The following is a 22,590-nucleotide window of genomic DNA, read 5'->3' as shown; positions in this document are numbered from 1 at the left end:
AAAAATTGTAGCAAAATAGATTATTGATAAATTTGAAAGAAATGCTTTTTTCAGAAAGAATTATTGTATTTGGAGATTGTGATTTCCAAGAAATGAACTAAAAATGGATCTGAAAAGGTTGCAGCCATAGTTAGCTGGCCGTCTCCCAAAGTTTGTTTGAGGTATGGAGTTTTCATGGATTGGTGAGTTTTTATCAGAAGTTTATTACAAATTTTAGGGATTTGTACACCATGGTGGACACCATTAAGAAGAAAATAAACCTTTTTATTGGACACAATCAAAAGAAGAGAGTTTTCAACGGTCAAAAGAAAGATTACTAAAAAACCAATTTTGAGATTACCATACTTTAAAGACATTTTAAGTTCTCTGTGATGCCAGTGGAATATCCATTGGTGCAGTACTCAGCTAAGAAGACAAGCCAATAGCCTATTTCAATGAGAAACTAAATGAAAGTAGGTAGAAGTACACGTCTTATGACAAATAATTTTATGCAGTGGTTCAAGCGCTAAAGCATTGGAGACATTATCTATTGGCTAGTGAATTTGTCTTATTTTTAGACAATTCTTCATTACAGTATATTATGTAGTAGCATAAGCTGAACCATAAACATGCGAAGTGGGTGGAGTACTTGCAGAGTTTTACATTTGTGTTGAAACACATCAACAGTCAAGCTAACAAAGTGGCAGATGCATTAAGCAGGAGGAATTTGATCCTACAGGAAAGTTCGATACAAGTATTAGGATTTGAACATCTTAAGGACTTGTATGAAACAAATGTAGATTTTAAGGAATCCTATGAAGCTTTTCAGAATCCATTGTTGAGAGATAACAATTCATGGCTAGACTATGATATGCAGGAAGGGTTGTTGTTCAAAGGAGGGCAGTTTTGTCTTTCGAAATGTTCTATGAAAGAGAACTTAACTGAAGAAAAGCATAATGGAGGTTTAGCTGGGCATTTTGGTAGAGACAAGGCCTTGGTTTAGTTGATCCACTTTTACTATTGGCCAAAGATGCGTAGAGATGTATAGAGGTTTGTGACTAGATGCAAAGTGTGTTAGCTTGTAAAAGGACACAACCAGAACACAGGGTTGTATATGCCCTTACCTATTCTGAATAGATCATGGGACTCAATCAGTTTAGACTTTGTCTTAGGTCTGCCGAAGAACAACGAGGATTCGATTCCATCATGGTGGTGGTGGATCGTTTCACCAAAATGGCACATTTCATTCTGTGCAAGAAAACCAGTGATGCCACACATGTAGCACATTTGTTCTTCACAGAGATAGTCAGATTACATGGCTTGCCGAAGTCTATTATTTCGGACTGAGACGTTTAGTATAGGTCATTTTTGGCAGACCTTATGGAAAAAAATAGACACCAAACTGAAGTTCAGCTCAGCTTATCATCTGCAAACTGACAGCCAAACCGAAGTCTATGAAATCTATTAAAGAGTATGGTTGCAGAAAATTCTCGACAATGGGATTGTGTGCTTGCACAAATGGAATTTGCTTATAATGATTCACCCAACAGAAGCACGAGCAGTAGTCCTTTCCAGATCCTATATGGAATGCACCCATGTGGACTTGTTGAAGCCCCAAAAATCGGGTCTACAATAAGGGGGATACCCACCTGGTCTGGACCTTGGTTAGTAGCTCCTTTTCCATTTGGTATAGTGGGTCCGACTGGGGTTATGGGACCAGTTTCCCAATTTATATGTGTGTGTGTTGAGATTTGATATTTCCTTTCTAAAGGTTCCTAAGTGAAATGCTTTTACTTTAACTCTAATCTAATAACATGCAACTATATTCTAATAAACATAAATATCTAATTCTACACTAACCCGGGGTGTAATCTTTCCGTTATGTGATCTAAAATAATGTCAAATAACAATTGGTAATAAATATCATTCAACTGTTATAAGAAAAGAATACAATAGAGATAAACCACTTCGTATAAAAAGTTAGATGAAACGGTTGTGAAAAACATATCGCATAATACGCTACTCATACATTAAGCATAAATAAATAGCTATCACCGTACAAAAGTGCCAAATGATAACTCAATCATCCATGCATCAACATATAAACAACTGAACATAAATATCACTTTAACACAAGGCAGAAAGAGTTAAGAGATAGAAGTACCATTTATAACTAGTTCTACTCATGAGCTTCAGGTGATAATGATTTATCTCTTCTTAATCCAACATCCACTAAGAGTACATAAGTGCAACATCAGTAGTAGATATTAAACGCAGATATCAATAAATAATGTTCCATTCATTCATCAAAACCTCCTCGGAGGGTGCAAAAGTGCATGTTCTGAGGACAAGTGTTTGACAAATTTCAGCACCCTTCTCTAAATGCATGAGAAGGGTTTAAATACTACTAACTAAATCTAAAAATAACTTATTACAAAAATGTAGGATACGGTTTAAATGACCGTCCTCATTTCAGGCACAAATAAAGCAAAATTAATACTAACATTGAATCTAAAATCAAAACTAACAACTAGCTATTTCTGTATCTGTTCCTTGAAATCGCAAGCATTCAGCATTTGTTTGAGAAGAATCGGTTGGCCGACTTCCGACTTTAACTATCCTGCGAAAATGACATCGGCAAGAGCTGGTGCCATCTTCTCGGCAGAATTGATGATACATTTGAGAGTCATGTACTGGTTGTGTGGTTTTACCAAATGTGCCCAGTAAGAATCCCAATTCAACTTAGTTAATCTTTTGATCGATCCTGCCTTTTCTTGAGCTTTCTGTCTCCAGCTTGTCTGCAGTTGTTGTGCATATATACATACCATTTTGAAGGTATTTCTGACAAATACCACTGGTTTTAGGATTCAAGTTTTACATTTTTACCTCTAGCGTTACTTTCTTACAAATTTCTGGGCTTACAGGTGACTGAGCAATTAGAGGCTTTCCCTTTTAAGAGGTTTTGCTCAGTAATTCACGATTAGATAATCGTGCATCAGAAACTTCCTTCGTTTCTTGATCCAGGCTTCCCTGGTGCAATTTTTTGCCTCTTGCACAATTTTTGTTAGCAGATATAAAGCTTAAATTTTGTGAAAATAACGATTCCATAAGTTGTTGACACTAAGTCTTAAATTGTTTGTTTTTTATGTCAGCACTATCCAGTACCCATTTAACCATGTCCGTGTATGGAAGATTCTTGGGCCTCACTGCTATTCGGTGTAAGAATGAGCAAGATAGCTCTGTAATAGATGCATCAGAAGACCTGTGTGAGCCTGCAGTAGCTGTAACTTAATTATTTTGGGATTCTCTTCCTCAAGTAGACTATACATGCCTTCCCAAGTAGTAATACTAGCGTCTCTGTTACAGGTAGTGTCTGTATACAAGGGCGCCATTTCTTGATCTTCAAAACTCGGACCTTTGCCTTTCTTTCCCATAGTATCTTGAATACTGCTTTGTATAATTCTTTGTTCTTTGTTCCTGTAGTTTACAAATAATGTGAGAATCATGATAAGGAAAAGGTGACAGAAAAGCTTTAAATTCCGAAGACATATAAAATATACCACCTTACGTGAAATGGCTCTTTGATAAGCACGAAACCCTATTTCATTAATGATTGGATACTAACTGATTAATTAGCATTAAAGCGCATAACCAAGTCTCGGTTTATGGAAAATACTTTTTGAACAACAAGCCCAAAAGATTTGCGATGAAGCGATTTTGCGATTTGCTTCGCAATATCGTAGATCAAAACATCGCAATATCGCTCTATTGCTTTATCACAGTATCTCAACATCGCAATATTGCAATATCGCAATATCACAATATCGCTGGAGCATAGCATATGACAATCATTCGTTAATGTGTTTTCGCGAAATGCGATTTGCGATATGCGCCATCGCATATTGGCAGTTTGATGTTTTTCAGCGTAAGTGATATTTGATGCATGTGATGCGATGAAGTTTCGCATCGCGATCTCGTAACCTTAGAATTGTGTTTGTAAGGAGGTATCCATTATCCTTTTTGGGATGCGACATTTCTTAAGGAGTGATTTTATCGTACCTCATCATGAAACTTAAGATTTTTAGATTTTTCAATGGTATTCTCCTAAGTTTATGATGGTAAGTTTTATTGAAAAAGGAAATTCAAGCACTAATTGATTTTTAAATTTTTTGACTAAGGGTCCCCACTTATTTAGTATTAGTAATAACACTAAATAAGAAGGGGGGTTGTTGTTGGCCACAACAGGACTACATGAGTTGCAGGATTTGGGTCAGTTAGATCGCAGGAGTGCTGATGGTGAAGATTTCACAAAGGCAATCAACGATCTTCATGAACAAGTGAAATTAAAATTACAAGGAAGAAGCCAAAGGTACAAACGAAAATCAGATTTGAAAAGGTGGGAGGTACAATTCAACGTATGGGACCTGGTATTAGCACACCTACACAAGGAGAGGTTTCCTAAAGGTTAATATGACATGTTAACATGGAAGAAAATTGGGCCTTGCAAGATTCTTCAAAAAATTTCTGCGAACGCTTATGTATTGGTTACCCCCAGGTAGAGTATCTCACCCATTTTTAATGTGGCAGATCTATACCCATACATTGTAGAAAATGAAGAAGACAGTTTAGAAAGATGAACATGGGACACCCAGAATGAGAACGACTCATCGATTAAACAGATGCCCCTAGCAAAGCCTTTAGAGATTGAATAGATACTAGACATCTCGTTGGCCAAATGGACTCGAAGGAAAGAATATTTGCGATACCTAGTTAAGTGGAAGGGACATCCTATTGAATATAGTCCTTGGTTAGATGCTGGCCAGATTCAAAGCTTTGTTAAAGAGCTCATGGATAGGAACCATGGGTTTAATTAACCACGGGAGCCTGATGCCTGCTCACCAAGGAGCGAGAGGGTTAGAGACATAAAAAGGAAATGCGGAAATGAAATTGGAACAAGAAAATTACCTGAAATCGAGTTCGTTGATCCGTCTAGTGTAGTAGCAAGGAAAGAACCTGTGGTTGCATAGAGCCAAATCATCACCAAACCCAACATCAAGAAAATAATCATCACAAATAGAGCAGAGACCAAGCATGAGCCAGGTGACAGAGATGAAACAACTTGCAGGTGGAAAATCGACCTAAAAAGCCCCAAGAACCAGCGAAGTAAACCACCACAAGGAGCAAGCGAAGAACCAACGCTAATAAACCACCATACAGGACAAGCAAGGGACAACGCTTACTAACCATCACAAGAACCAAGCGAAGGCACATCACACCCATAGAGCCGAACCAGGCCACGGAAAATGCAAGAATGAATTCCAATTACCGTCAGCAGGTGTGATAGACCGTGTTTGCAAACCCAAGGCTAGTCTGAAGGGCAGGCTGAAAACAAAAATCACATTAAAACCTCACACCAAAGCCCTGCCACTATTTAATTTGAAAAACAATAAGAGTTAAATGGTCATTGCTACGTGTCCCTCCTTGGGATTGCCACCATTCAGGGTATCTTCAAATCAGGATAAAGTAGTAAGATATTGCAAAAAATGCATTTGGGATGCGTTATGGAGATTATGAGTTCATGGTTTTACCTTTTGGGCTAAATAATGCCCCAAATACCTTCATGTGTCTCATGAACAACATATTCCATCAGTTCTTAGATAAGTTTGTATTAATCTTCATTGATGACATACTAATCTACTCTTGGAACATGTTGGAACATAAGGAGAATCTTTATATTGTTCTGCAAGTCCTAAGAGAAAATCAACTGTATGATAAGTATAGTAAATGTGATTTCTTTAAGGAGAAAGTCCAATACATGGGACATGTGATCACCAAGGATGGAATTGTGGTATATCTGGAAAAGATAAGAACCATTATGGAATGGTTGGTACCAAAGGACATAGCCAATATAAGATCATTTATGGGCTTAGCTAGTTACTATCACAGATTTGTGGAGGGTTTCTCTAGAGTGGCATATCGTATTACCTCTTTAAAAAAGAAAGGAAAGGCTTTCAGATGGAACCCAGATTGTTAAAGGAGATTTCATCAACTCAAACACCTTATTACCACAACACATATTCTGAGTATTGATGATCCCAACAAAGAATATGTGGTTTGTACAGATCCTAGTAAGGAAGGTGTGGGCGGTGTATTAATGCAAGAATGTAGAGTGGTGTCCTATGAATCTAGAAAACTTAAAGAATATGAACAAAAGTATTCAACATATGATTTGGAGCTGACAGCAGTCATTCATGCCATAAGAATGTGGCGGAATTTCCTATTAGGTAAGAAATTTATGTTGATGACTAATGACCATAGTCTGACTAATTATTTCAAATATCCAACTTTAAATGCTAGGCAAGCTCGTTTGGCAGATTTCCTGAGTGAATTTAATTTCGAAATCAAACATTTAAAAGGAGAAGAAAATCAAGTGGTAGATGCTTTAAGTCGGAAGGTAAACTGTTTATATGAAATTTCTTTTAGTGAATCATGAACTACCTTTGTTGGGCAGATTCAAGAATCAGCCATGCAAAATTCAACATATAAGCAGTTATGGCAGCAAGCGAAAATTCTTAACAGCCATGAACAATAGTTGGGTAATGAAATAAATGCAGAAAATTTGGTGATTTATAGGAAGAGGATATATGTGCCTAACCAACAACATCTTAAAAATTTAATTTTAGATGAATACCATAAGATTCCTTATGTATGCCATCCTGGATACCAGAAAATAATTTTTGCCCTGCGGAAGGAATTTTTCTAGACTAGTATGAAGAAGGAGGTGGCAGAGAACTTAGCCAAATGCCTGGAGTGCCAACAACTGAAAGTTGAGCACCAACATCCAGCAGGGTTACTTCACCCTCTGCCCATCCCAAAATGAAAATGGGAAACAATATCTATTGACCTCATTACCGGGCTTCCTAAATCAAGAAATAAAAATGACTCCATCATGGTGGTGGTAGACAAATTGAGAAAATATGCTCATTTTATACCTGTCTAGTCAACTTATAGAGCTGTCCAAATTGCTAATATTTTTATGCAGAACATTTTTAAACTGCACGGAATCCCTAAGATGATCATTTCTGACCGAGATGTAAAATTTACATCAGCCTTTTGGAAAGCCCTCTTTGATGGATTGGGCACACAAATGCACTTCAGTACATCATATCATCTGCAAATGGATGGGCAGACTGAGAGAGTGAATAAAGTTATTGAAGACATGTTGCATGTTTATGTAATGCAGCAACCCACTAAATGGGAATATTATCTACACCTTGTGGAGTTTGCCTATAACAACAGGTATCATGCATACTTATAAATGAGTCCCTTTGAGGTATTATATGGGCGCAAGTGCAGGACACCCTTGAGTTGGAGTGGAACAGAGGATAAGTTGTTTCTAGGATAAGATATGTTAGAAGAGATGGAGGAAATGGTGAAAAAGGTAAGAATCAATTTAAAAGCTGCTCAAGAATGACAAAAGAAATTTGGTGATCAGAAGAGGAGCTTTAGGGAATTCTAGGTAGGGGATCATGTCTACATTTGAGTGTGAGCCAAAAAAAGCACCTTGCAATGGACCGGGTGTGCTAAATTAGCACCCCAATTTTGCAAACCCTTTCAAATCCTGGCTCAAATCGGACCAGTGGCTTATCAACTTGCCTTACCCAGTCACACTCATGTACATAACGTCTTCAATGTTTCTCTAGTTAAGGAATATGTTTATGACTCTAATCATATAATCAAATGGAAATACATTCAGGTAATGTGTGTGTGTGTATATATCTATATATATATATATATATATATATATATATATATATATATATATATATATATATATATATATATATATATATATATATATATATATATGTATATATATGTATATATATATGGTTTCTCTTTAAGGATGTATTAAATAAACTAGATAAGGACTTAACACATTTTTTTTCTATGTTCAAGACGAACTAGAAGGTGAGTTTTTGGTCTAACCTCTGGTTATACTAGTCTATCGGAGAGAAGTAACGCTACAGAAACGATTTATCACTAAGGTTAAAGTGCAGTGGTAGCACTATGGGTAGGAAGAGGCCACCTGGGAAGATGAGCAGGTTATGAAAGAAAGCTTTTCGAGTTTATTTGCAGAGGGATAACATTGGGATGATGTTCCATTTTAGGGGGAGAGATGTAACATCCCCCATTACTGTAAATATTTGCTTTTACTGCAACCAAACAAACTATTACTTTTTCTTTAAAATTATAAACTGTTCTTAAATTAACTTATGGAAAGGAATTTTGTAGTTATTAGTAAATGTTGTTTTCCTTTGATTAATTAGTTAAAAGAGGTAGTTACCTGTTCCAAGAAAAACAAAACTAAATCTTGGAAAGTATTTTAAAAAGGGAAATGATCAAGAGGATTGGGGTATCTGAGATCAGTAGGAGGAAATTGTGCTGAGAATTCAAACAATTTGTGATAGCTATGTTTGGTTAAGACCAAATAGTTGGATACACACTTACTCTAGAAGGAGAAAAAGAATTCCCTGCTTCAAGGATAGCACGGGGGTAGATTTACTAATAGCACGGGAGGAAAACGAAGTGCAGGTCTATGTATAGACCAAATTTGGAAGCAGCGAAAATAGAAAGATTGGAATTATGTAGATAGGCCTTATTCTTAGTTATTAAATGAATTAGAGCTATTTGTTTATTTAATTACCTAGTATGTTTGATTCTAGTAATATATCAGTAGGGCATCTTCTAGTTGAAGGATAGATTTCTTTTTCAAAGTTTTTCTAAAACTACATGAACACAAAACAAGAAACCACCTTCATTATTCAAAATGAGAATTACAGTAAATAATAAGAGAAACACCGAATATAAATCTAGAAAAGGACAGTGGGCAATGGAAAGGTTTGGCAGTGAATACAGTTTAAATGCATACAGAGTTATATAAATTGATAAATTCAACTAAAAGGAATTACAAAAGGTTTCATTCCATAGGAAATTAAGTTTATGAGACTCTAGTAAAACAAATGGCTAAAAATAAGTAAAGTTCTACTTTAAATAGAAAGAACCCCTACAAAGTTTAGTGAAACAGTTGTATGTATGAAACCAAATAAACATCAAAATCCTTAGAATAGCTATTCACATTAATATAGGTATATCAGTTACAAACCCTAGTTGTCTACACATTCCAACATTCTTTGGTTATAAGTATTAGATGGAAAGAAAGATATAATAACACAGACTTTACAAATTGTCTGACACCCCTAGAGGGTTCCATGCGAACTAAATTACTCTTAAAAAGATTTAAATATCAGAATTCAAACTCTATACAGAACAAGAAATTGCAAACATGACTATGAGAAATTCTAAACTATTACTAAACTCGGCATAAAATGCTATGAGGCATTCTGCCAATATCTAAACTATATAGCATTCATTTCTGTCATCGTTTTAAAATAAAGACTTTTCAAAAGAAAGAACTCGACATTCCAAATATAAGACTTATTGCAATAATTCCAAACACTACAGAAATCCTGTAGAAATATATTAATGAAGCTATCATGAATAGAGTCTCAACAGAGGAGAAGAGATTGAAACCAAAAACTTGAACCATACATTCTTATAGTTTCAATTAACCAAGCGATATGGAATTCTGAGTAATAAAGCCAAAGATACAACATATGGCCAAAACTATTAAAAATTATATAGTTAAGAAACAAATAAATAGTAGGATCAAGGCTTACATAAGCCAAGAAAAACCCTCATAAATATAACAACAGAACTCTAAGAAAATCCCAACCCTCTGGCCACAGAATCTTGCCAAGAATGGGAAATAGGAGTTAAATACCCGGTGCATGGTGGGATTCTTTCTCTTGAAAGACAAAGCTGGTAAGAGGGTTTCATCCTCGGTATCATCTAAACACTGCAGCACCTGAAAGAACTTCTGCAAGGACAAAAGATAACCAGTTATTAGACAAAAATCCTTGATAAAGAATTATAACAAGGAATTGTAAGGTGTGAAAAAAATTGAAAACTTACCATTGAGTAGCAACACGAAAACCTTGACAAAGTGGTTAAACTCCAGGACTCTAGAGAGACTAAAGTAGTTGACAGACAAGCCCAAACACAGCTTAGAAGCTGGGTAGTGGAGTTGGGAGATAAAAAAACCGCTACATCAGACAAAGAAAATAGATGGACTAGGACCCAAGTCACAGGACCGGAGTAGAGCCGAAGTTCAACGAGGTTCTGGAGTAACACATTGCTGAACATGAACAAAACCACCGGGAAGAGAAGGTCAAAACCCTTGAGTGTTGTATGATCAAGCGAATTAACCAAGGCCGTCGATGAGGAAGACATATCCCAAGAAAAGTGAAGCAAGTGGACAACTCTATGAATGACGATAAGCCACCTAGGCCAAGGATAGTCAGGCCTATTAAATTGGCATAACAGTTGGCGGGTTCATAAGGGCTGAATTCGATTTGTATTAAACACCAATACAACCAGTACCAAATTCAATAAATATGGAATGATTGCAAATCATAAATTAATGAATGCACATGTAAATAATCCAGCCTTGGATTATGAAACCAATGCATAGTAATTTCTAAGGTTTAAACTATCATTGCATTGCAAAACGTTAATAATGATTTATATTTAGTTTTTATAATGATATTCTTAGTCCTTTGTAATGTCAAGAAATATCGAAGTTTTTACTATGGTAATATGGTATTTTTTTATGACTTTAATATGGATGTGTTACATGACTCATGATGTGATTACTTTGATTTCAAATCATAGCAATGTTGATAATTATGATAGTACTTGATATTGATGATTTTGATGTTACTTATCATACATATATTGTGATGATTTATCTTTATGATTAGATGTTACTGATAATGGTTTATTTGTGGTGGGAGACCAAAATGGCACATGAGGGGACAATAATCCTTGTTTGGTTATTAAGCACGATTAATGCTGAAAAATAAAATGTTATCAATTGTGTTATGAGATATATATGTATGATAAATTGATGGTTGCAAGTGCATATTTTGTTCTTTCTAAATGACTCACATATGAGTAATTAGATTATATGGAGTAGATTGAATTTTTCATGTATGGGTGAGTACCAATATACCTAACCCCACCCACTAGCACTCTAATTGTGGTCTAGGTTGGAAGGCTACGAACATTCACATTGAAGTTGCATGATGTCGTAAAGTTTGGAAAATGAATTTTGTCACTTATAGATAGCATCGAGGCGCACGCGTCAAAAGGGACACTTTTATCCCAAGTCACCATTAGTCTTACTACACTACTACACATGAGGGGTGTTTAAGACAATATTTGAGACAATTTTTGGGTAACTTGTCTCAACTTGAGGAAAAAAGAAACTTGTGTATTGTGTTAAATATTGTTTTTAAGTAGGTGTCTCAAATTAATTGTCTTAAAAAATTGTCTCTGTAAAGGCAATATATTACACAAACATTATTGTCTCTTAGGAGACAATTTCATTTTTGTCTCTCCAAAGACTATGGTTGGGATTAAAGACATATTGTCTTTATAGATACAATACATCTTTAATCCTAATATTGTCTCTTAGGAGACAATTTCATTTTTGTCTCTCCAAAGACTATAGTTGGGATTATAGACATATTGTCTTTATAGAGACAATACATCTTTAATCCTAATATTGTCTCTCTAGAGACAATAAAAGAATATATTTAAAAGAAATACAATATCACTTTTGTCTCTTTAGAGACAATATAAAACAATGAATCTAGAAAAATATCTCACCATTGAAATAAATCAATATGAAAAATATCTAATTTAAAAATAAAATACAATATCATTAATTAATTCATGTTAGGGCACAGTGGGATCGAACCACCAACCTCCTACTTATAAGGCAGGTGCTTTTCCATTAAGCTAGTACCCTTTAAAAAATTATGTGAGGAGTTATAGTAGTCCTTGAAATTGCATATGTAGGCATTGATTTTTAAAAAAAATGCTCAACACATAATGGCACAATCTTTATAAATCTATAATCATGTAGCACCTATTTTTAACTTAATAAAAAATAACTCAAACAAGTTAGCTAAATTTCACACCCTTGTAGCATGACCCACACAACAAGCTAATAATACACAATAATCTACAAACAATTTAATCTAGTCCTAAAAAGAAAAGTAACTAGAATTCACACAAGTTGTTAATATATTGCCACAACAATTAACTTTCATATTGCTTTCTGCATTAGATTTTGTCAATAAATAAATACAAAAAAGGGTCCCAAAAAGGCTTCAAATCACTTCATTGACACCATTACCACTTGGTTTGATTGATTGAAGCAAAATGAATAGTTCTTTTAACTAATTTGAACACTCATGTCTATATGAAAAGCTCATTTCGCAAACTGAATATCTCCTTTAGCCCAACCTATGCTCCTCCTTACCATATATACATGAAAACCTCGATTTTTCATACCTATCAATTGATTTTAATATAAAAATGAAAACAGTGAAAAGTCTCATACATGATCTTAGATCCAAATTAATTTAATTATATGCTTCAGATGAAATATTAATTTCATCTTAATTAATTTTATTAAACAACCCCTTGTGTAGTAGTGCATAAATCTTTCATATCCGTGTCTCCTCATACCACTATCAATATCATTGGAACTACTAAGAAGTATGTGATGAGGAGGATCATCTACTGGAGAATTTTCAATCTTGTGCCTAACTTTGGCTGGAATTCCTTGTTTGGGAATAGGGAAGAAGCCATATTGAATTCCTCTCTTGGTACCCAAAACATCCCACCTGTATGAAATCCAAAAACAAGTATTATAAGTTTTGATAGATCAACATTAACAACAAACAATAAACCCACCACCATGTCTCTGCCTTGCAATATTTTCCTATATGCTTCTCCTTACAGTCAAGTTTTCTAATGAGTATATTAATCATTTGTTGAAAACATTGTAATTATGGAAATATTTCATTATGTTTGTGAAAGGCCTAAAAAATCTAGCCAAATAACTATAAAATAGAATGCCTAAAATTTCTACAACTATCATGAAGGAATTCTAACATAATTTCTACAACTATCATTAAGGCATTCTGACAAAATTTCTACAACTATCATTGATCATTCTTCTTATATATCTCTTCAATCGCTTCATTATCAACAAGGAATCAATGAACCGTTCTCTAATGACATTGATATCATCTATTTCTGCAGAATCTTCACTCAACTTTCACAAGCAAATAACCAAATTTTTCACCTGTGAGAACAACAATTTTGTGAATGGCTAATTTTAAGTTCTTTTGTAGTGCTCTAATTTCGAATATTATAGGAAATCTTAACTCATGAAATCATGAGTTCATATATAAAATAAATACTTACCACCAATTTTCAGTAGCTCCTGAATTGCATTTGGAAAGAGTATCACTTTCCCCGGTTGCTTATTTTCTTTGATGTAAATTGGGTGATGCCTATGGATCGTCACTCTTTTAGGAAGAGAAGGGCTTGTCCAGCAGGAACACTTAATTGCATGACTCATGCCACCAACACTAGGATTGGTGTTGGAAGGCATTGTGACTATACCGAAAAGAGAATTGTCAAAATTAGTAACTATTTTCCTCTGCAATCCATTAGGTGGAGTGGAAATTGTATTTATAAAATGATGAATGCCATTTTCCTCTGCATATCTTGAAGGGTTCGTGATCTCCGCATGATTTTTCTCATCTAGGTTCGATGGGACAGATGAATCTTTGATAGATAAACATAAGTGTGAATATGTTGACTGAGATTTTTCTTGAAATAATTCCCATATTTCTTCATGCCCTTGATGCTCTACCAAAGCTTTTGGTGTCCAACCACTACAATCTGTTTTATTCATGTCTTCTCCATGGTCTAGATGGCAACATGGAGGGTTGTGTTCCCATCTCCATTTGTTGCATTTATATCTTCTCCATAACTTAGTAAATCGTTCAACATATCCAAATCCTTATTTTGTGCAGCAATGCAGAGGAAACTGCCAACAATATCGGACTGAAGATTTGCACCATTGTCACAAAGTAATGTGGCAAGTGGTTTATGTTGGCCTAGTATTTCTTCCCACAGAGGAGCACTTCCATATTCATCTGTTAAGTTTATGAAATGTTAAATATAATTTGGTCAAATTCTTCATTTTATTAAATGTGGCAACAGTTTAAAATTTAAAAATGATGTTGATCTCACTGAACTTTAGAGAAAGGTTTAGATCAAAATGCTTATATTAAGAAATACACTCCTTGATTAGGAAAAAACTAACGAGTGCACGAGGGAGGGGAGAATATAACCTTGCTGTTGACATCTACTCCATATTCTAAAAGAAGGTTGACACAATCTTTAAATCCATTTGCTATAGCAATGTGCTTATAACAAAACAAAACAAAATAGAAATTTTTAATCGGTTATCCCACTCATAGCAATGTATTCTTTCAAATGAAAATATGTACTTAAGTTAGGAACCACAAAAATGTAAAGAAAGTGTTGTGAAGACCATGAAACTCTACTGATAAAAATGAATTTTAGTTTTGAAATTTACCAAGGGTGTGCAGCCATTGTTGTCTGATTCATTAGGATCCATCCCTCTTTTCAATAATTGCTCCATTAGAAGGGCATCCCCTATTGAAGCAACAGAACAGAGACTAACAGGTACATCCATTCTTCCTTTTGCTAGCAACTGATCTATCTCTTTTGAAAGTTGTCCAAAAGTTGGGTCCTTCAGTTCCTTCAATTTCTAGAGTCATATAAACACAAAGTTAAGTTTTCCTGCAATACTAACCAAGACATTACAATAATACATTTAATTGATCCTATTCCTAGAAAAACCTATTATGGTAATTTCACTTGGCATATTTATCGTAATTCTTGCTTGCAAACCTTAAGAAGGTTGTTCATGATGGTCGTTCCATCTGCATTATTAGATTGTACAATATTCATGAATGAATTGTGGTTTAGTCGCAAAAGTTGAGAAAGCCTCTTTGTACGAACTTTGTATGGTTTTGGTCTCCAATTTCTCCAAAAATATCTCCTATCTAGGACTATCAAGAATGTTGAATGCAATAGGAGACGAGTTTACAATAAAGAAACCAGCTGACTTAGTTTTGTGATTTCAAAACAATATATGTGCTACTAATGCCTGGGGTAAAACAAACAAGTCATTTGGAATGAGATATGTCATTTTTGTACTTCAAATTTTCCAATGTGACTAAAACATAAAGTGAAACAAACGGTTGTTCCAAATTTATTTGTAGATGAGATGCAAACATTCTAATATTCATGCTTATTATGTAATGACTCTCCTAACAAGAAGATACTAAGAGCATGAATAATCACTTTCCTTTAAAAAAAATTAGCTTGCCTACTCTGTTTTACCCTTGTCTTTGTCTACTAGTATGTCCTGCAAAATGAAACAAAATTTAAATGTTATTGTAGCTCCACATCAACATTTACAACACTTTGTTGTAGTTCTCTATTTGAAGACACACATTCGGCAAAAGAAATAAAGTGAACCACCTAAAAGTTCTGAAATTTTAGACTCTGTAACGTTTAGAAAGATACCTACCACAACACCAGACACTAACACATAAAAATTTGTGGGTGCTTCATTCCATTAAATTGACATCTTCCTTTGGGGGAAAATACTTTGCCTTCATCTCTAAAACCTTCCAAGCACAGGGTGACTATTAGGTTATTTTTTCCTCAAAGTTGTTGTACTGAAGCCCACTAGCAAAGACAAAAATAAATAGGGTATCCTTACCATAATTAGGCAGTACTTACCAGGTGGAAAAGAAAATCATGTGACACTCCTTGGAAAAGATATGATTTATCAACAATAGGAAAAACCAAGACGTTTGCAATGCTTGTGCGGATGGCCTTTGGAAGATCATTTAATGTTTCTTCTTGCTGCAATCCCTCTTGTCCTGAATTTCAAGCATATATGTGCCAACATTTGATCTTGCAATTGCAGTGGCAGCTAATTCCTAAAAGAAAATCTTGAAGTTGCCTGAATTGTGTCCCTCTGCAATCAAAATGAAAGTCAAATCCTCATATGACGTAGCATTTTTGCATTGAAAAGAGAGAATATGTAAGTATAACTTTTCTATACACAAATCTATTAAAAATATATTCCTTACAAATTTCATGGTCTGGCTTGTGCCATGTACAATTAAATTTGTCATGTTTCCTATCAAGTATGCAATCAAACCCAGATTAAATAACATGTAGATGATATCAAATATCATTTCTCTAGTATTTTCAGCATGCAGGTCTCCATATCCAATAGTGGTCAGAGTGGTAATGGAAAAATAGATTGTAGTAATATAGCGAATCCAAAGGCTTTGTTTCATAAAATGTGGAAATGCAGCACCAATCCATGTCCTACTCGGATCATGATATCTAGCAGCAAGAAGATATGAAAGGCATCCAACACAGTGAACTGCAAAAAGTGTTACCTGCATAGTTGAGAAAATATGGTTTCAGATTCATTATGCTGGTGAATACTATTTGCAATTAAAGATTGCCTTCCACTAAATTCAAGCAAAATGAAATTGTTGGTGTTAACTTACACAAACAAGCTTAAAACAGTATGTCCAGAAATAGTTGAGTCAGATATTCTTCTCTAGTCTTGAGAACAGAGCACTGACCTACCTTAAACGCCATAGGTGTAGCATATTAGAGCACTTAACCCTAACCCAAGTTTCCCTCTGAATATTAGACTAGCTGCCTGAAAGGGTATTGTTGAACAGACATCAAATATGAACCATGTGAAAATATACATGTGTCACTAAGGAAGATGATGGGGTAGCAGCTTATGAAGAATGAAATTTGAAAATATACATGTGTCACTAAGGAAGATGATGAGATAGCAGCTTATGAAGAGTGAAATTTCTATTTATTGTAGTTTTCAAGTATATTCCATGAAATAACGACACTAATCATCTACTCCATGGTTTTGAAGATTGAAAAATCAACTAGCCATTTAGCAAGCAAGAAATTTCCAAGACACTCCATGGTTTTGAAGATTGAAAAATCAACTAGCCATTTAGCAAGCAAGAAATTTCCAAGACATTTGAAATTAAGACCCGATCAACAATCAAGATCCACCCAATTCACTAATGTAAAAACTTTACATTTCATTAAACACTAAAATCATTTTAATAAAAGGAACTTCATTTTAATTAAAGGGTTTGGTTGGAATGTCTGGAACCTTCTCATCTATGGAGATATATTGAAGCCTTTGCCCAGACGCAGAGGCATATTTGAACCAACATGAGCCAATGACTTATTATATAAGTAATGACAAAAATGACCTCCTTAATAAAATGCAGCAATGATCGGCTTTGATAAATGGAATGATCGTCTTAAAATGCACATATATGTGCCCAACGCATCCAATGCATATACCAATTCAAAAAATGCACCTTATGGAGAGCACCACACATGGATGCACATATCACAAATAAACTTCAGTCTTCATTCCACCAATGCACATACTAGAATAGAGCATGGCCATACGCAACGGTCTTGAACACAGAGTTTTAATTGACAGCAAGCAGCTTTAATTACCAACGCACTAGAGTTTCGACTAGCGTACATACTAAGCAACGCACTAGAATCAACACTTCAACCATTCACCAGCATATATAAAAGTCATTATGGCATGCACCATTCCAACGAGCTGACTTCCAGGTTCCAACCAATGCTAACAAAGTGCTCAATGCAGAGAGAACATTCAACGCAGCTCCGGAAAGTATACACAGTCAGTACTTCACTCTCGGATCCCAACAGAAATGACCAGCATTCATACCACATATACCACACGACGTTTAACAATACATCGTAACAGAAATTAACCATAGAGAAAATATCATCGTTCAACCAAATGCATAGGGGATTGGTTCTAAGAAGAGAAACCAGCACTTAATAAAAGGACCAGCGCACAGATTTTGAACAACACACCAATGCACAAGTTTCAAGAGAGGCTAGGATGGCTCAACATTCCATCGCACTTTCCAACTTCAACACACAATCTTGGGTATAGTCGAATGTACTCAGTGCATCAAAACGAAGCCAATCTCAATCCAAATAGTTCAATGCACAGTACAGGAGACTTCATTCCAACGGATGCACATTAAATCATACACCAGCACATACCATGGTCATATAACCCAACATATACCAACGCTCCAACTCACATATCACCAGTATTTGAGCAATGCAGCAACCAGCACGAACACGCAACTTTAAAACTCTTCAACTATGCGGTTAATAAATCTCTGAAGCCATAATCAAACCTCGTCCAAAAATAAAATCAAAATGAGTATGTTTATGAGGATTTGTTTCAAACGATGAAGTGGTAAGTCGGATATTGGTAAAACAGGGCCACATTTTGAATCTTGGAAGAAGCAATGGCATGTTTCTGAAATTATGATGAATCAATGAACACTACCTTTCATCTCCACCGTGAGCTCAATTGATTGCACTTCGATTTTGGACGGATTTCTGACAAAGGCCAAATTAGATGAGCATTATGTAGTAATGGAAAACGGTACAAGTTACAACCATATTCACCAGATTCGGCTCAGGATTCTATAAAGACTCATGAATCAACCAAGAAAAATCTCAACACAATGAAACATACATGGGTTTTAATAAAACTAATCTTTCATACATTATACATGAGAGGTAACCACACAGCATACATAATACAATCACTAATGACCATCATATCTATTACCATAATTCATAGTTCTCTTGTTCCTGCCCCAACCACTGCCCCAACAATTTCAGCATTGACATAATTATCATGTGCAAATGTGAAAACCTTACCTGTTGTGCTTCAAGTTCAATGCCCTGGTCAGAAACCCTTCCCAAAAAACTCGAGGGTAAACAAGCACTAAAATGACAAAAATAAATAAATAAAAAATGAAATTTTATACTCTGACTAGGCAAATTCTTTCTTTGACTCAGGTTCATTGGTGGGTTAATCCACTTCATGGGTTGACTCTCCAGTTTTTACTATTTTCCCCGAGTCAGAACCAAGGTCACACCAGATCATAGCCAAACCAACCTGTTTCAGTTGTAGGTTGCCTAGACTCACGGAGTCCTGTTAATATGCCAACAACCATTTGAGCACTTCCTCCTTGTGGTTTTGGCATGCCTATAGTTGATAAAAACAGCTTATGCTTCTGAAATATTAGGGGCCTATGGTTAATTCCAATTTGAGATACAAAATTTATCTTGTTCATTTTTCTGGAGGAAAGCTTAGAGAAATGTCAGTGATCACACATACAATAAAATAATAAAAAGGTACATGATGCCAAGGATACCATGAAAAAAATACTATAGAACTTGAAACTGTACAAGTTTATAGATTTGGGGTTGAATAACCAGTCTTTAGGCACAACATTCATGTAGTAACACTATACTTGGGGAAAATCAAGCGACATACTCTTCAACAATGAAAATTTTCCACTGGTTGAAAAAAACACATGCAAGGGTCAATGTCATATGTAACCACACATTTAGAGGGAAGAGAATTTGATGTAGATATGTAACTAATCCATTATTCTAAAATGAAGTGACGCAAGTGGAGAGACAGTAAAACAGTTTGTGTTATGATGGACTTTGCTACCTTCGCATGGATACATGTAAAGCCATGGCATATTGAGGTTAGCTTAAACATCTAATTAGCTTCAAAGTGTGGGAATATGAACTATCACTTGATATGATCGAATACTTAGCACTTATATGGTCATTGTTGAGAACCATTTTCAGAATTCAAGCAATAGTCATGAGGACTGATTGTTGGTCAAAAAGAAATAAAGCTATAACAGTGGCATCCAAAATATCCACAAAGCAGTCAGTGGAATTTCCTATAAACTGCCAAATGATATCTCTCCAAAGGAGTTTCCAGGCACACACAGTATTCTATGTACTTCACATATGTTCTTTGGTTGATGCTTGGTACCTTCTAGAAGTAATGTCCCTCTTTCCATACTAGGTTGATAACCTCACTCAAGTGGTGATGGAACTTACTGAAGGAACTATATCCATAGCTCTCATGTCACATTGGATAATCAAAGCCTGTCTTGGCTAGTTGTGGAGGAGGCCCACTACATATTAATGGCCCTAAGAATCCTTAATGCTTGCCAACACTTTTCATCAAATCAAATAGTTCACAGTATAGAAGATGAATGTGATCAATTATTGCTTACATTTCCCAATTGTTACTCAACATAGTACTTCCCACTTGCAAAAAGAAAGCATTCCCAAAGGCAAATGGTACCATATTGTTGATTGGGAATGCAAAATCTCAGTACGATGTCATAGATATGTTAAAACAAGTGTTGATTATTGTGGAAAGTCCCTAACCTCAACAGATTAACCCATCCTTTGATAAACTTCTTTCCTACAAGCTCACTACCTGAAACTCTTATAGGCTGCATTTTTTCTTAAACACATAAATTTATTGTCCAAAACTTACATAACATGATATCGAGTTTCTTACTGAATTGAACTTTACTTGATTACTGTGTTTTCTTCGTTTCCAAAACCAAAGAAATGTGCTATTAATTTACTATAGAGCCTATTTAAAGTGGATGTTTCATCACCCTCGGGTTTACCACTATAATTCTAATCTCTCTAATCTTATATTAATTTGTTTTTTCTTTTCTATAGGAGTTAGTATGTTAGATCTTTTAAATTCATGTTTTATGCTTTGCATGTTTATGTTAAATTTCTTCAGTACCAAGACATGCATAGCAGACTAGTTTTAGCATGGGCATATGAAAAGAGATAAGCAGGATATATTCTTTTATTATTTATATTTTTAAAAGGGAAACATATATCAAAAGAGCTTAATTGAAAACTTAGGAAAAGAGAACGATTAAAATTTCATTGAGAAAGTAGTCCATTAGGTAGTAGAGGTGTATATAGTCTAGAGCATCATTGCAACATGCCTCGAATTGGGTAAGATAGTGGTGGTCCCAAAGGTTATAACACTCAAAATAGGTTTAACCTATAACAATGGTAGTGCATGTGTAAGAGCAGAAGTTGACAGTGGACAGTGAGATAGATTGGGACAATCTTGAATTATGAAATGACCAAAATAGTTGTGCATGAAAGTTAAAAATAGAAATGCACAACTGGATTGACTTGCTCACAGATAACAACATGCTAGAGCAGTGGCAATTGTGTTTAATGGATCTTGTTTAATAAGTAACTCATAACATGTGTCCTCTGGTGGCATAAGGCAGTGCTCAAGTTCCCTTATGTTGATGAATAGATCTACCCCTCTTTGTGGTTTGTGTTATATGCTCAAGAAAGAAAATTAAAATTGGGTTGATGTTAACAGTTTTGAGAACTAACAAGTAGATTCTATAGACTTGTTAACACTTAGGACTGAACTTGGTGGTACCTTGGTATAAACCTTCAAATCAACACTGCATCTTCATCAACTTGGTATCAAAATGTCAAAAGATTGGAGGTTTCTCAAGTTCTTTTAGTTCAAGGCAATCTACTTTGATTGAAATTAGTTCCAATCATTATTATCCTTGGGTCATTTTAAGTTACATGCATGTGATTTAAATTTTGAGCAGACTGCTAATAGTTATTTTTAGAACAAGCACATGCACTCCATGCATGTGATAATCAACACTTTATTGAGATACTTGTGGCATGATAGGAACTTAATGGATATTTTAGACCTTAACCACTGACTTTTTTACAACCACTCATGTATGGAGTTTATATGGGAACCATAGACAATTTTAAGTCACGTTAGGGACTCCAACATCATGTTTAAATAGGTTTACATCCTAACACATAAGTAGTGATAATATGATCCTATTAGTGAGGCATTTGGAAACCTCACATAGCCTAAACACACACATAGCCTAAACATTCTTAATATATATACCACATGCACAATCAACAATGCTCCTAAGGTCATCATACTAACAACGTACACCCGCAAAATGTAGCCACTGAAGATCATTACATCACACACTCTAATAGTCCTTTCTCTACATTCTTGCTATGCCTTTCTTTTCCCTTCAAGTCCACTCCAATGTGTGCCATTGCCTTGTCCTCACTCATGTTGATGTGTTACACCACATACAACAGTACTTCAATACCTTCTTCTCCAACATTCACCATGTCTAAGATGACAATCCCCTACCATGGCTTTCATGTTTGAAACCATGTTCAGTAATGCACATAACAATAGTAGAAACGACAAAATTTTAAGAGAGGTGCATTCTTCATGTAAACACATATTTTGTGTGGTAAAATGGGTTTATCTCGGGTGGTTGGGAGGAATGATTGTTAACCTCCCCACCAAAGTTCACTTCTGACAAGTGAGATGATGACCTTTGTTGTAATGCATTCAAGCCTTGTTGTTGGGTCTAAGTAGTCCCTTGAGGACTGAAACATATATATTCCTCGTATCGAATATAAAAATATTTCACATGGGGAAAAACACATATTTTATGTGGGCACATTAAGTACGTGATAGTTCATATTCCCACACTTTGAAGCTAACTAAATTCTTAAGCTAAC

The 22,590-nt window shown here is 35.1% G+C and overlaps 1 pseudogene; it reads right to left on the bottom strand.

Annotated features, from left to right (window-relative positions):
* The window catches only part of LOC149203662 (potassium channel AKT1-like), an 86,977-nt pseudogene extending 70,170 nt beyond the window's left edge, over positions 1 to 16,807 (bottom strand).
* Positions 16,808 to 22,590: the final 5,783 nt, after the last annotated feature.

The sequence above is a fragment of the Pinus tabuliformis genome, chromosome 2_1 (genome assembly GCF_031772625.1).
Source record: "Pinus tabuliformis cultivar Carrire ecotype Pingquan chromosome 2_1, CPIR1, whole genome shotgun sequence".
NCBI classification, from domain to species: Eukaryota; Viridiplantae; Streptophyta; class Pinopsida; order Pinales; family Pinaceae; genus Pinus; species Pinus tabuliformis.
The sequence above is the reverse complement of the archived record's forward strand: the minus strand, read 5'-3'. Positions and strand labels throughout refer to the sequence as shown.